This window comes from Chrysoperla carnea, chromosome 3 (assembly GCF_905475395.1).
Source record: "Chrysoperla carnea chromosome 3, inChrCarn1.1, whole genome shotgun sequence".
NCBI classification, from domain to species: Eukaryota; Metazoa; Arthropoda; class Insecta; order Neuroptera; family Chrysopidae; genus Chrysoperla; species Chrysoperla carnea.
The window spans coordinates 56,341,253-56,357,433 of NC_058339.1; the positions used below are offsets into that span (position 1 = coordinate 56,341,253).

At 27.6% G+C, this 16,181-nt stretch overlaps 1 protein-coding gene across 1 annotated transcript in view; it reads left to right on the forward strand.

Moving 5' to 3' along the window:
- Nucleotides 1-932: 932 nt before the first annotated feature.
- LOC123296731 (tumor protein p53-inducible nuclear protein 1) overlaps nt 933-16,181 on the forward strand; it is a 37,343-nt gene continuing 22,094 nt past the window's right edge. The window contains exon 1 of the mRNA XM_044878341.1: nt 933-970. The gene's annotated coding sequence lies outside the window, so the exon portion shown is untranslated. The remainder of the gene's footprint in view (nt 971-16,181) is intronic.

The following is a 16,181-nucleotide window of genomic DNA, read 5'->3' on the forward strand; positions in this document are numbered from 1 at the left end:
TAATAATGTTTTTTTTTTACCTTAATGCATACATAGACTTTGGAGCATCATAAACTTCTTCACTTAAAATATACTAGGTATATAAATATAATACTCAAAAGGGCTTAATGCTTAGGGCTGTTCTATACACATTTTTAATTGGCATGAAATCATTCTTTTATTAGCGTGAACTTTATGAATTTCTTAATTAATCCTGTTACTTTTTCGAATCTTATTGTTTCGAAAATAAAATTGCCCAGGGCAGGTAGAATATGAATACCTATAACATATCCAATTTTCAAATCGATAGAGTAAGGGGTATAATTGCAGTTCGTGAAATTCATTTGTTATTTTAACCATTCTTATCTGGAAAACCGCTTTTCTTTATAAAATTTTTTTCACTAATAAATATTTTAGAGGATTCTTAAAGAAATTACCTATAAAGTTTCACGTTAATCAAAGAATGATTTCACGCATATCAAAAATGTGTATGGAACAGCCTTAAAAATAGGTTGGAATTATCAAATATTAGATGGACTGTATGGGAATTTTAAAAAGTTTTCGATTAATGGAAATTATATTTTGAATACGGAACCATTTATACACCACAGAGTACAATATTTACAAACTAGGTTTGTACTTGACAATAATATTATTTTGATTGTGAGTTTGCGCGTTAATATCAGCTGGTTGGATAAGGTACACTTGTCAACAAAACAACGAAACATATACACAAACACAATATATAGAACACACAGTATACATTCAATAATATACAAATACTATGGTCGGTATATTATATGTATTTTATAATAGTTAGGGGGGCCTCTTGGCAAGGTGCAGCCGCCCGTATATGCGTGCGCATCACGCGCAGGAACCTTAATTGACAGCTGAAGGGAATAACAAACAACATCTACCAAGCCGTTTACTGTCATTTTGTTTCAGTTGTGTTTTGTATATTATATTGTTCGCAGCACAACATTTATTCCCTGTAAGAATATATATTTCTTTTGTTTTATTATAAAATACAATTTAAAATTGATTTATAATCATTATATAAATAGTTGATAGTTTAATTTTTATTTATATATTAATTTTTTTTTTTATTTCTCTATGTTTGTTTATGTTTATTAGTGTTTATTTTTTGTTTATTAATATTTATATTTATTTATTTTGTATATCTTTTGTGTAAATAAAAACTGTGTCAAGTGTATCATGCAACAATGAACTTCGATTTACATGATGAATAATATAATAAACGTATATATACTTGGTGATCTAAAGTGCGATATAAATTTTTAAGTATTATGCCAATAGTGATTTATGTTAGAAATTTCTAACTTTAAACTACTTGGGTGTTTTATATTCTATGAAAGGATTCGTTTTTTTGTTTTGTTTATATAAGATGCATATATAATTTGGAAGCTGTAGTATATCTGTGCACTTGACCGCATCGCACAAAGATAATCACTTCTATGAAATCTATGTATCGTATAGATTTATGTAGTTTCATCGAATTAGAAACCACATCTATTGTTTATAATGGTTAATATGTTATAGAATTTTTCAAGATGCTAATTAATATCATCTTCTAAAATTAATTCATTTCGATGGACGTAAATAGTGTTAAGATTTATGCATTTTGTTTGCTAAATAATGAATTGTAAAAAATTTTTGGTTTTTTGATCTAAAAAGAGTTTTTTGATCTATGAAAGTATTACTCAAATGAAGACAATCCTTGAACTTCAAACGCTAGATGTTATGCTTTCTTCTGGGTAAGCTTCCTAGCATCCCCCAAACTGTCTTATAGAATGTTCATTTTGTTTCAAAGATAGTATTGGAGATGCAGTACTTTAAATTATGCATCTTAAGGTAGTACGAGCGACAAGGCAATAGAATAAAATTTTTCAATATCTGCCTTTGTTTTCGAAATATCGAAAGCTCGATAATTAAATAAAATTATCATGTTTCGATATTTTGAAAATTATTCCAGATATCGAAAAATTTTTTGTCTTATATTGTCAAGTTATAACATTTTTAACCATCAAAATTGAAAAAATATATTTTATTTTAAATTTGTGTCCCCACTACCGTGCTCATACATCCTTAATTAGACGGTCACAATGGTTTTCGTTTTTAATAATTTATTAAGGTTTTAACTTTATTTTTAGTAGTTTTTTTATTTTAATTTCCACCGACTAGTTTTGGAGAAATTCATGAAAACATATCATCCATCTACCGTTTCCCCATAAGACCAATGTTAAACATGCCTACTTTTAAAGTCATTTATTTATTTAAATAATCGGACAACCCCCCCCCCCCCCTAAAATTTTCAGAATTGATATAGACCTAGGCCAACTTCATATAAAAAAAATCCGAACCTTTTATCCAAAATTGCCATGGCGCTCGTACATCGTTAAATAATAATTTTCGAAAATATCTATTTAGTTATCATTATGCTAACTTTTCCCTTTCTCACTTTATATCTTGACAGCTTGATGTCGAAAATTTTTTCTCTGATTTGTTCCTTTAATTTCGTTGAATGGCAACGTCAAGTTCGCCCAAAAAATTGGACACTCTCAAATTGAAAAGTTTGAAATTTCAAATTTTGATATTCTTTTTTGAGGTGAAATTCCTATTCAAAAAATATATAGCGCCCGCCAAGGTGAAGATATGATTTTGTGGGGTTGGCAGTTTAATTTGGGGTAGATTAACAGTTTTGCATTTCGTTAACTTTGCGGTTTACAGCTTCTGAAGGGATTCAGCTGTTTATTCCTAATTTAAAAAATGTTTTAGATTAAAGTGATAAAATATTTCAAAGAATAAGAACTTTTTCTTCCTGCCAAATAATTACGAATTACCTTTTTATAATGTGTTAAAATAATTTCGAGACGGTTTACTAAATTTCATGCAAGGGTTCAAAGGGGCTCATTATGATTATGACTTTCTCTCTAAACAGGGAAGTCAACCTTTTCGAGTAATTATCATGTAAATCACTGAATTTTAGCACAACTGAAAATCGGGTAGTTTTAATGCAATAACAAATAATCCAGTAAATAATGCGACCATGGCGCGATAGAAAGTGAAACAAATAACAAATTTGAACCATAAAGTGTATAAATTTTTAATTGCCAAAAAAATGTTCACGATATGTTCATATGTTCACCCCTCCCTTAAAAATTTCTCGGTCAGCTTTTGTGTACACATAAAATTTAATTCTTATTTATTACCGGTAAAAATTTAATCTATAGTAATACTACCATTGAAAATAATCGTTTTGACACGAGTAGGACCGTGCACGAATGCAATGAAAAAAGCATAAAATTTTTCAAATGTCATTTATTACAATTGCAATGGTGCAATAATTTTATGATACGATATTTTTAAATCACAAAAACAAAACAACTGTGTGTTGAAATAATGCAAATAATTTTGAATTTTTTTGAATTCCTCGGAGTCTCAAATTATTCGGATTATTTAAAAAAAGCCGTTCTTGTTTTAATGATTTAGCGAATTTGCTTGTTTGGAGTACATGTAAAAATTAATAAATACTGCCAGTAAATCTAATTCGGTGTAAAACATGATGCAATGTAGGTTATTTTATTGCTAAGAAAGTATTCAGTTTCAATTTTTGAGTTTTTTGTCCCAAGTTTTTAAATGCCATTTGTTCAGTGTTATTTAGTGGAATCTAAAAATAATTTAATTTTTAACTTTTTTTTATTACCAATGTTGAAAAATTGAAGAATATATATATTAATTTAATATTTTAGATTTCAAAAGTTTTATTTCCTACAGGAATAAATTCCGATCAGCTCAGTGGTCAGGTGTGATAAGTAGCTATGGCTTATTTGAACTTTACTACAAAAAGTTCACTAGCGTTTAGTTAGTTCAAGTTTTAGTTCACTAGCTTAAGTTGTTTAATTACGACCTTTTAAAAAAATGTTTAATACGATCTTTATGGAATTTTTAAGGCACAAAACTTCTTATATAACTAGAAAAAGATCGGCTTTACAATAAAAAATGTAACAAAAAAGTATAATTTCTTTTAAACTTAAAAAGTTAAATTTTCTTTTAATGTATTTACTTGACATTGTTTGCTCCTCTACTTCAAATTTTGAGGGTGGATTCTGTTAGAACTTGGGAAAATTAGACGAAAATTAAGAGTAAAATTTTTCGATATATACTATAGTTTTTTAAATATTGATGCGTAAAGATAGAGAAAAAATATTACTTGTAGATAAAATAACATACAAATGCTATTCATTTCATCACTTTAAATGTATTTTATGGAAAAATGAGTGCTGCTTGTTATAATTTTCTTTATAGAAAAATATTTGTTATGGTTTTAACTATTGAATATTACTTTTTCCAAATTAATGTTAAGAAAATTAACCTTATTACATAATAAAGCATACCTTTAAAAACATCAATATAGGATTTATTTGTTAAAAACTCAAACTTTAACAGCCAATTAAAAAATTTAACATCGTAAGAGGTATTAGTAAATTTACCTGTTTATAAAGAGCATTAATGAGAATGCATAAACACGATTTAATTATGATCCTAAGAAAACGTGATTTTTTGGGAACGTCCTTAAAGGCGAAGGACCTTGATTTCACATCCATTTTCCAAATTAATGCTTTGTGAGAAATTTATATAATCATCGAATGGCGAATGTTGTGAATTAACTATATCTGCACGATCACATTCATAAGTGGTTTTTGTTTACATTTTATACGTGCCTGTATAATTTTGTGTGATAAATTAACATTTTTTACCTAAAATTATTAATTTATAGGAAATAATTTAATTATTCAAGGTAATTTTGACTTTTTTTGAAGTAGATCTTTTATTTCTCGGACAATTTTTAATTATAAAAGTTATCCATTTACTTTAATAAGTAAAATTTGGTAATAACATTGACACAATTATTATTTTTGACGGTCATTTGCCCACTTTTGTTCCTTCATGAAAGATTTTTCTTTACATTAGAAAAAGTTTTTGTTTTTATGTATTAATTAAGATAGTACCATAGATTTGTGCATTATTTTAAACACAATCAATTTCGATATTTTGAAAATTACTCCAGATATCGAAAAATTTAAATCTTACTTATCGTCTTATATTGTAAAATTATAACATAATTCACCATCAAAATTTAAAAAAAAATTTTTAATTTGTGTCCCCACTACCGTACTCATACATCCTTAATTAGTCGGACACAACGGTTTTTTTTTTGTTTTCAATAATTAATTAAGGTTTTAACTAGTTTATTAATTTAAATAGTTTAATTTTTAATTTCCACCGACTTTTTTTGGAAAAATCTATGAAAGCATATTGAAAGCATATTATCCGTCTACCGCTTTTCCATAAGACCAATGTTAAAGTAAGAAGCCTACTGTTGAAGTAATTTATTTATTTAAATAATCGGGCAATAAAGTTTTGTTTTTTTAAAGTTTTTAGGTGTAGTTAGTATAAAGGAAGTGCTTTTTGCAGATTTTAACTATCATCACTCCCTCTTCTTAATTATGCCGAAATAAGTGCGATTTTTAAGTCTTTGCAAACTTCTACAGCTCCTGAAAATTAAGCTGAAGAGTTTTTTGAGGATGTCAACGTACCAGCACTCCCACCTCGTTTCTATATCGAATTACCATGTTTATACGCGATTTTAAAGCTTTGCACAATTCTAAAATCACACCAATTTGAGTTGAAAATTTGTATGTGAATTGAATTAACTTTTTCTTAGAGCTTTATCCAAGTTGAACCGATTTGGAGAATCATCAATCTATTTTTTAGTTGTTCCAGGTATGGAATCCTTAACTCGTATTTGATAAACTCGCACTTGAGACATATCTAAGAACACTCCATTAAATTACCTTTTTCTTTAGATCCTTCTCCAAATTGAATCGATTTGGTCAAACAAGGACCCTTTTTTGATTCAGAGGTTAAAAAAATATTTTAACTCATTTCAATAACTTAGAAATATCAGTCTGCTTTAGGAAAATGACTTTAGAACCCAACTGATATGCATATATCTATCTACACGCTCTAGGCTATTATAAGTATGTAATTATAGTATTTTTTAAATAGATAATTATTTTGTATGCCATACAGTCTGCTTCACTTTATTGTTGAGTACTTTGAATTACTCATTTATTATGTATGACAAGAAAAACTCGTTGTAAAAAAATCAAGGGCAATATTTTTTTTATTCAAGCTTTCTGAATTGGGTTGTTGAATAAAAAATAATAATCAATTTTTGTATTTTATTTCAATTCTTTATCATAAATAATATTGAACTTCGTCAAGAAAACTTTTTTAAAAGCTATGTATAGAGAAATATAAGATAATTAAAATGAATTAAATATACAAAAGAATTCACCGATTACAAACGTTATTTAGGCTCAGTGTGCTATGTTCGTGACGTAGTAAATGTTAAAATATAAAAGCGTATGTATAAATATAAATATAACTAAAATGATTACGTCACACCATGTTTTACGAATCTTTTTTTTCAGGCTTTTCCGTTTCTCAATTTGTACACATTCTGCTTTACGTAACCGAAATTTTCCGATTTTAAAATTTCGCAAAATACAGTAGTTTTTTTCTTTCTAGTAATGTCAAACAGCTAATGTCTCATTGAGTGGGACAAATTTATTTATTGTACGACAGTGATAATTTGAGTGAGGCAAGTTAATTTAGAGCACACAATGTGCAATTTGTTTTTTGTCGGACGAAAAACAGTACTCAAAGACAGTGCTTATCCTGTATGAGTAGATAAAGAGACTATGCATGAGAGGAAATTATTTTTCGAATAACTATTAAAAAACAACCAAAATAAAAACTATCAAATTTTTTTATCTCATTCTAACCAAACTGTGGTAGCATATGATCGACATTGTATATGACGTCACAAACTATGTCAGATCTCTCTCTCTCTCTACCTCCCCCCCTCTCTCATATGTCTTATTAGTAGTGCTTATATCATTTGTATTTCTTAGCCGATGTTAATTTTAAGTTTACTTTTTGCTATCCCTTTTAAGGTATTTTCATATTTTGTTAAGAAATGCAAAACAAATTTCATGCATATCCCCTATTGAATAGTTGGAAATTAAATTATTATGCAACTTTCCTTATTTCGAGCGATCCTTTTGTCCCACATTTATTTATGTCAATTAAAATTAATCAAACTTTCAATCGGTACAAATTGATGCCAAGTTTTTCTTCGTAAATCAGTTAAAAAATCATTACTACTAAAAATATGTGGGTAATATAGTTTTTAAAAAAAAACTTCCAATTTATGTTCCTATTAATTTTTTTAATGACTTTTTAAAATTAAAAACATTGTTACATTGCTGTAAAGCCTAAACAATTTTAGATAGTTATTTTTAAACTATTATCCACAATATGTAAAATTTTGGCAAATACAATTACAAAATTTTAGAGGTCAAAAATATCTAAACTATTTGAAAATATTAAAAAGTTATTTAAATGTATAAAATTAAATACCAAGTACTTTTTGATTATTTTCCAAATTTATTTTGTATAAATATATAATATTTTAACTAAGGCACACCAATTCAATAATAAAAACACTATATTGTTGAATCAAATACCAGGATAAAAATAAGTTTTTCTAATTTTTTCAATTAGATTTATTTTAATTTTTTTTATTTATACAGGGTGGACCTTTTTAATCTATTATGACTAATAGCTCGTTTTGTAGTTAACACATAAAAAAATAACGTAAATAAAAATTTCAAAGGTCGATAGGGAGGGGGGAGTCATCAGATTGGACCTAGCTCTCCTTGTTGCTTTAATAAATTTAGACCCTAATAAGAGATAGAATAATACTTGAAATTGATGAATTAATTGATCTTCATAAAAAAGACTAAAATTTATTATTTTACACTTTTTCGAAAATCGTTTACTAACCGAGGAAATGCTATTTAAAAATAATTAGGTGTCATTATTGCATTTAATCGAAAGAAAATACGCTAGCATTAGAAAAATTTTTTAGACAAAATTTATCTAGGACATTAAAGAAAGGTTATTCGTTTATATTAATAACTTTTAAGCCCATGTAAATTTTCAAGATCATTTGAAGATCAAAGTCAGATAACCTTGAAACTATAATTTCATTTTTCCTAACGATTTTCTAAAAAAGTTTTTTACGAGGATCCACTTTCTAATTTAGTCAGATGACTTTGAAACTATAATTTCATTTTTCCTAACGATTTTCTAAAAAAGTTTTTTACGAGGATCCACTTTGTAATTTAAAGTGTTCTGCGAGTAATTAGGACAATAATAAAATTTTCTATGCACTTACCTTCGAGTCCTCAATGATTAAAACTTGATATTTTTAATTTCAATAAAATTATTTTACGCCTACATAAACTTAATAAATTATTCAACAAATTGGTAATATTTGTTATAATCTATAAATATATAGGAGACTTTCTATAGATATAGATAGTCACTCATCACGATATCTCTGGAACTATAAGACCTAGAGACTTGAAATTTGGCAGGAATATTCCTTTTGCCAAGTAGAGGTCAGCTAAGAACGGATTTTACGAACCCACAAGGGGGGTTGCGGGGGTGTTCATGAATAAAAAATTCATATTTTTCAATTATGGCTTTTAATAGTTCAAAACTTGGTCAGAATGTTTTAAATTACATTTAGAAATTTTTTTAACCTTCGGAGGGTAGAAAGGTGTAGCGAGAAAGTGGGAAGGAAATATCGAATATTTACAAATATACCTAAGTGGGGTATCAAATAAAAGAGCATGACGTGTACATTACAAAACTGTTATCCAACGCAAGGAAATGTGGAGGGAGGGGTGCAAGTGGGGATGTTGCCCAGCAAAGCGGGTAGTTCCCAGCTAGTATATTAATAATACTGTAATGAACATTTTCAAAATAAATTTTTATAAAGGTCATATCGAAAAATAAAAACCCAAATATTGTATTACATACAATATTGCCTTGTTCTAAATTTGATATATCAAAATATGAAATGTAAAATTGCACTTTATTTAATAATTCATTGAAAAAAGCATTCAATTGTGTAGCCCATTGAATTTGGAAAAAATAAGTGCCTATTAGATAGCTTCAGCCTATAGCTCCGACTGATTTGAAACTCGATAGAAAGATCATATTCATATCACTCTCCGTTCGATTTTAATATCAAATAGGAGACCATTTCGACGACTTTGGGAAAACAGTAATTCTCTAAATCCAAGCATAATGGAAATCTTATTATCTCAGTACCATTCTGAATTACCCTAACAAATTTTCATTCACCTGGATCATTTATACTTTTTGAAGCTTATGAGAAAAATTGGTTTCAATATTTAAAAGATTTAGAATTTTTTTTTCTAAAAAACTAAAGAGGCAAAAGATTGAATAAATCAGCATTAGAAGATGTATGGCCTTGTAAATTTTTATTTTAAGTCCATCTTTATTCAATTTTGTTAACTGCGGTACTTTCGATAAGCTTAATAATTCCTATTTTAATGAGCTATTTCAGAATAGAAAACTTTAAAATTTTTGCAATCTGTTCGGGGTTGAAAACTATTTTCAGTATACTAATAAGGTATACGTAAAATTAAATTTTATAAAACTTTTGTTGTTAATTTTAATTTAATCCCTGGAATAAAATGCATTTATATTATGTGCGTAGGAGTAAAATATAACAAACATATCACCACCAATCATACTCCGTACGAAATTTTACATACGTATTTATTCATACTTTATTTTACTCATAATTTATCGCGAAAATAATCATGTTTAAATTGTAATGAACGCATTTTCTAAAAGCACTTTATTTATGAACTTGGTTTCAAATGTACTGAACCAAAGTATTAAAGAAAAATTTTGTCATCAGAAAATTAAAAAAAAAAAAAAACAGCTTTATCTCTGCGAAAACACATCGAATTTGGAACAATTTCTTGGAACAACTATAGCTTGTTTGAAAACTTGTATTGTCTAGTTTTATTATCACCCCTTACTGCTTTGCACGAGGGTGGAATTGACGATAAACGTTATCACTAAATTTTATATAAAGTTTAGAAGCGTAACTAGTTTTTAAAAATTGTTTTACAACAAATTTTTTAAGCCCATTCGATTTTTCTTGAAAATCAGCTAAAAATAAGTTTCCGTACGAGCTTTTGGACCAAAATATTCGCATTCCAAGCAAAATTGGCACTTCTGGATTTAAAATCCTATATATCATCTGAAATAATCGATGCACTCATATTTTACAAATGCAATATTTAATTATATGTATTGATGCCTCGTTTGTCTAAAAACCTCAAGACTTTTAACTAAAACGGTATGCTCAGGGAATATGTATGATAAAAAGATAAACATCTTAAATCTATAGAACACTCACAAAATGGATAATTAAATAGCTATTTGTTATTGTTCTTAATACGTTCCCATATCATGATGACTTCATATTAAAATCAAAAGATTATTTATTATTATCAGATAAAATAAACAATTACATACTTTGAATGTATTATAAATCATAATGTAGTAACATTGTATTCATGTGATTGATCGATCTTGAATGTACTTTTGATTTCTAATTACCTAAATCTTGCCTAATCAAATACCTACGACAAATTATAGGAAAAACCAAAGACTGTACTACAAGAAACAGGTACTAAAAGTTCTGCAGGAGAAGCAAATTACGTTTCTCCCTCTGACATGATTTTTTACACGATTGACCTAACAAAAAAAGGAGATTCATGTATATATTCGATTTTCTTTGTGCCACCATTACTTCCAAATGGCTGAACAAATTTGGATGTATGGGATATCGTTAGAATCCTTAAACCCTTTTTGAAAAATTCAATATGGCAGGTGTATGGTTTTTTTTTTCTTCAAATTTGGACAAAAAACTTTTTTTAAAATAGACAACTTTTTATAAATATATATGGTTTTAAAATTGCGCACAAAATTTTCAATTTTTTCCTAGTAAAACATATTTTTGTTGTTTTTGATCAGTTCTAAGCAAAACAGTACTCTTGTGACTTTTTCTCTAACCGTTTAGTTTTCGAAATAAAAATGCTCGAAAAATTAAAAATGCAATATTTGATTTTAAGAAAAATGAGTTATTTTTTTCAATCTCTGAGAGAATTCGCTTAGCTAACGCAGCTCCTGTGCTACGAATTTTTTGTTTATATCTCCGCAACCACATTCACAGTGGTCATAGAAGGGAATTATCAGGAAATATGGTTGACTGGAAACTATTATAGAAATCATATCTGTAAAAAAAAAGACAGGTTATTTATGTATGGGGAGGCTAAATTGACAGAGAGATATGGTCCTCTTTACAAAAAAGGCATAGCATCTTACCCGTAAAATACAAGCAAGTGTAGTGATATATATTCTTTACCTTACAAATAATAAATAATTTATTAAATAATAATTTATGAAGGCTGCAGCTATTTTCAATATTTATTTTCTTCAAATAATTAATTATGTGTTTTTTAAACAAATAAATTAAGCCAGTGTGAATCACTTTTTCCAATTTTTCTAATCTAAACATATTTTTTTCCATTTGTTTATTTGACATAAAAATATAATATAGACAATCGATTTATGAAAGATTTTGATTATTTTATAAATTAACACTTTAAGTTTTATTTATTTTATTTAGATTTATCGATCATTTATCAATTAATTTGTGAAATTTTTATTTTAAAATTTTTTAAATTATTTTATAAACTTATTGCACCAAACGCTGTGTATATAATTTATTATCCTTTTACAAGTGATGTCTAAGTCAGGGAGACGATTGATTTTCGTTTTTAAGAGCGTAGTTTACGGATATTTGCTCTTCTGTTAGAATTTTGCTTATGTTTTAATAATTCATACTTGCTTATGTTTTAATGCTACATAATAACAAAATTTTGAAATACGCATTTATTTCGTTAATTCAATCAATAGAAATTCAAATATGGGAAAATTTAAATAATATAATCATTTCCTTTTTACAACACGATATGATTAAATTAATTTTTCCTAAAACCATATTTAAAATAGTAATTCAATTGAATCGAAACATAAATTAAAAAAAGACACTAAAAATTAAACATGAGTAGAAATTAATATTAATTAATGTAATTTATTCAATTATTATAAATTATGCAAATATTATGTATTTTTAATTATATTAAGTATCTAATCGGCAACATATAATACATACGATAGATATCATATGTACATTGTCCAAATATACAATTGTATTTGATGAGTGTTAGGCGGCCATATTCATAAATATTCATATCGTATATTAGCCATCGCATCGATAGATGATATATGATACGATTATTTAGGACAATGACACTTTGAACCATTTTTGATCATTTATAATAGAAACACTTCTAAATTTTTAATTTTAAGATTTTGATCTCTCATGTTTGTAAAATAAAGGAATGCCAGATCCCATATTTTTGACTTGATCTATGCACGGACAAACGGAAATGGACTTATTAGATGATTTTATGAACATCTAGATCAAAATTTTGTTCGTATCATCAATATTTCTAAGTATTACACATTTGGTTCTAAATTAGTATACTTTGATAAATATTTCATAAATAAAAGATATTAAAAATGAAAAAAACGTAAAATTTAAGATATTTTACCAAGTTATAAAATCTTTATTAAAAATGCAAATCTGCAGGTTTCTTACTGAATCAATATCATTTGTATAAGCTTATTATTTTCAAGCTTAAGATTTTCGTCGAAATGGAAATGATTAGGCAACCCTGGTAAAATATTACTCATACGTCACCTCATGACCATGCTAAAAATGCTTTTAATAATACAACAGAGAAGCTACAGACCTTGAAAATCGGAAAAATATAAAATTATCAAGAAAATCTAAGAAATTTAGGGAATTTGAATTTCAACAATTCAATTGAGTATTTTTTTATCGAAAACATTTAATTAAAATTGCAGCAATTAATTTCGTTTCTATGTATCATGTTGAGTAACTTTTTAACTAAAAAATAAATATAATTGTTTGAAATTTTAACGCATTTTAGTTTAAATAATTTGATTTTTATATATCCGAGAATTTTGAAATTTAATTTTTCTGGTCTAAATTAAAACTTGTATAATAGCGATATAAATGCCTATATTAAGTTAGCGGACCACTTTTCGAATTTTCCAACTTTTCCATACTGGGAATTTATCGTTTTTTATTCGTGCAATTTTTAATTTTTTCGCTCAATTACTTTTTGAAAAAATAGGTGTAGTTCGCTAACTTCACATTAAGTTAGCGGATCACTTTTCGAATTACCAAGTTTTATGCTGGGAATTTGCCAGTATAATCTGAAATAATCATCGTACTGAAATTTTTCTCAAATCATTCGAAAACTGCCTGCTTACTGCTTTTTATACCATGTATATATAAAATATATCAAGGTATACTAAGTTTAGTCCCAAGTTTGTAAAGCATAAAAGTATTGATGTTATATAAAATCACAATTAGTCCATTTCCGTTTGTTTCTTTACTTACATGACGTAAAAAAACACACGAAACCCGTAATCAACACTGTCTTTACATGATATTTAAACAATTAACACAGCCAATTGTTTGTTTTCACTTGTTGAAAATTAAAAACCTACAACTTTTCGTTAAGAAACTGCTCGGTTCGAAATTTAACGAAAATTAATAAATCACAAATTCCCAATTTGCTTGCCCTTAAGCGTGAATTTTACTGAATACTATTTTCAAAATACAGTAATAGATATAAGGAACTTAGACTAGACATAATTAAAAAAAAAAAAAGTTGTTTCATTAGCTTGATTACAGAATCAAAACTAGATGTACCTATATGGAATTAAAACCTACGCAGAGAATTAATTTATACTGGTTCACTAGTTGTAGAACGGCAAATAGGACAAACGCTCTATGAATATAGCTTTAATTAGTATCACTTAATATATAACTGTACAGAATGTACCACCATCAACAATCAAGTTTTTAACTTAAAAATATAGTTTGTGGTCGCTGAACACGAATATCGCGGCAGAATTACCTAGTGCCCAGGGTAAACGATATCCCCTCCACTTCCTGGAGTTTCTGGGAAATTCGATATATAATAGGTCCAAACCCGTTACTCGTGGGTATTTGGGTCGCTAACAACGAATATCGCGACAAAATAGGGCAAGTACTTTTGGCCGATTTTCCCGAATTTCACGAAAATTCCAGGAGACGACGAGGATACCATTTATCTTGGGCACTAAGTACCTTGGAGACCCATTCTGACGTCCAATATTCGTGTTCAGCGGCCCCAAAAACGCCCATGTAACAAGTTAAGATTCATTACTAACTGAATTGTGAATTTAATATATTTACGGTAAATTTAAAATGTAATTATAAAATGCATATTGTTTATGCAAAGCGCATTCAAATCCGACTCATAGTTCAAATTTTTCAAACTTTATTGCTTCGTTTCTGCGACTTATTACATAGATAATACCATAGAGCTGCCTAGACATAGGAAACGCAATAAGTGAATGTTTGACCGCAGTGAGAGCGAAGTATTAAGAGACAGAAATTGTAGGCGTAAAGAGAGACGAAGACAAAAAACAACTAATCATGAGAATATTTAGATGAAGCTCACCTGTAATCGTCTGATTACCTTGTGTTGCCTTTGACTCGGGTTCAAAAAAGTCGTCCTTCTTAGCTAAGTCGAAAAAGACGAGGCGAGGACGAGTGAGACATCACAAATATCACCTCCAAACATCGCGAAAGTGTGAAGGAGGCTTAAAGATTTCATAAGTTCCATCGATTGATTTGATGTTCGACAAAGGGACTTGTGAAGTTTTTTTTAAGTTTATTTTTCTATGATTTTAACCGCTTTGAACCAACCTGTATCTAAGCTTAACATACTCATACACTTCATCAATACGTGATACGTATGTATAAAAAAATACTCATAAAAAAAATTTATTAACAATGAAAATGTATAAATGACGCAATATATTATACTCATTATAAAAAAAGGCATACATTTATACATACACACACTTAGAACGTGGTAAGTTCTGCCAATATCATCATCAGTTTAGTTAGCTAGTTAATTGTGTTGCTAGTGTTTTAAAGGTTCTTTTTTTTGTAAATATTTTTATTATCAAGGGCTGTATATGATTTAGATAATTTCCTAACAATTGAATTTTAATCATAAGGATAAATCAACTATTTTTGAGGATTAGAAACGTCTATATAAACTATCAAAAAGTTGATTTAAGAATTAATATTGCAGAATTTAAGTTGAGATTACTTTCATAGTACTTAATGTTTTTTTTTTTTATATTTTTAATTCATTGTTTACACCGTTATAACAAAGTAAAAAATATAAATATTGCTTAAAAATGCTGTATTTAAGTGTAAAAAAATATTTAAAATACATTATAATTTTGAGATATTTAAACGTAGTTTTTTGGCGCTCTCTGTTGATGAAGTACAAGTACGTGATCTGTCAATTGGTGACAGTTCAATGTATAATAAACACTTTAAAAAAATGAATTTACAACACAAAATTTTTCACTCGTTATTATTAAGTTTTCTAATAAAAAGCTGTAGAATAGTATAATTTAATGAAATACCATATAAAATGTAAGTAATTATTATCATACAGTATGCCAACAAATTTGACAAGCCCGTACTTTAATGTCACGTCCGTATAAAAATTTCCGTTTTAAAAATTTTTAAATGCCCTCTCTGAATTTGTACTTTTATTAATTAGTTGTAGTAAGTAATTAAAAAGATATTAATTACTAAAATAATGGTTTAGTTGAAATGTCCAGTCATTAAAGTTACGGAAGATAAATATTTGAACCAAATTTAAATTTCATGAATATTCCATTTTAATAAGAAAGATGTTTTTCAATGAAATAATACAATTCCAGCCAAGCTCAACTTCATTGAAGTTTCGAAATATCTATATTAGCGATGTTTCGTGATACAGCCTTGCGGAAAAAACTCCCGAAATTATTTTAATTTTCAAGGCTTATGTCTCCCTGAATATGTTTACGATATCGAGTCTTGTTGTAAAATGGCAGATAGGAGAATATCTTTGACTGGTATTAAAATCTCTACGCGCGGTCACCTTACACGGATCTTTTTCGTATTTCATTTTAATATAATGCCTTAAGTTTATATCCAGCAT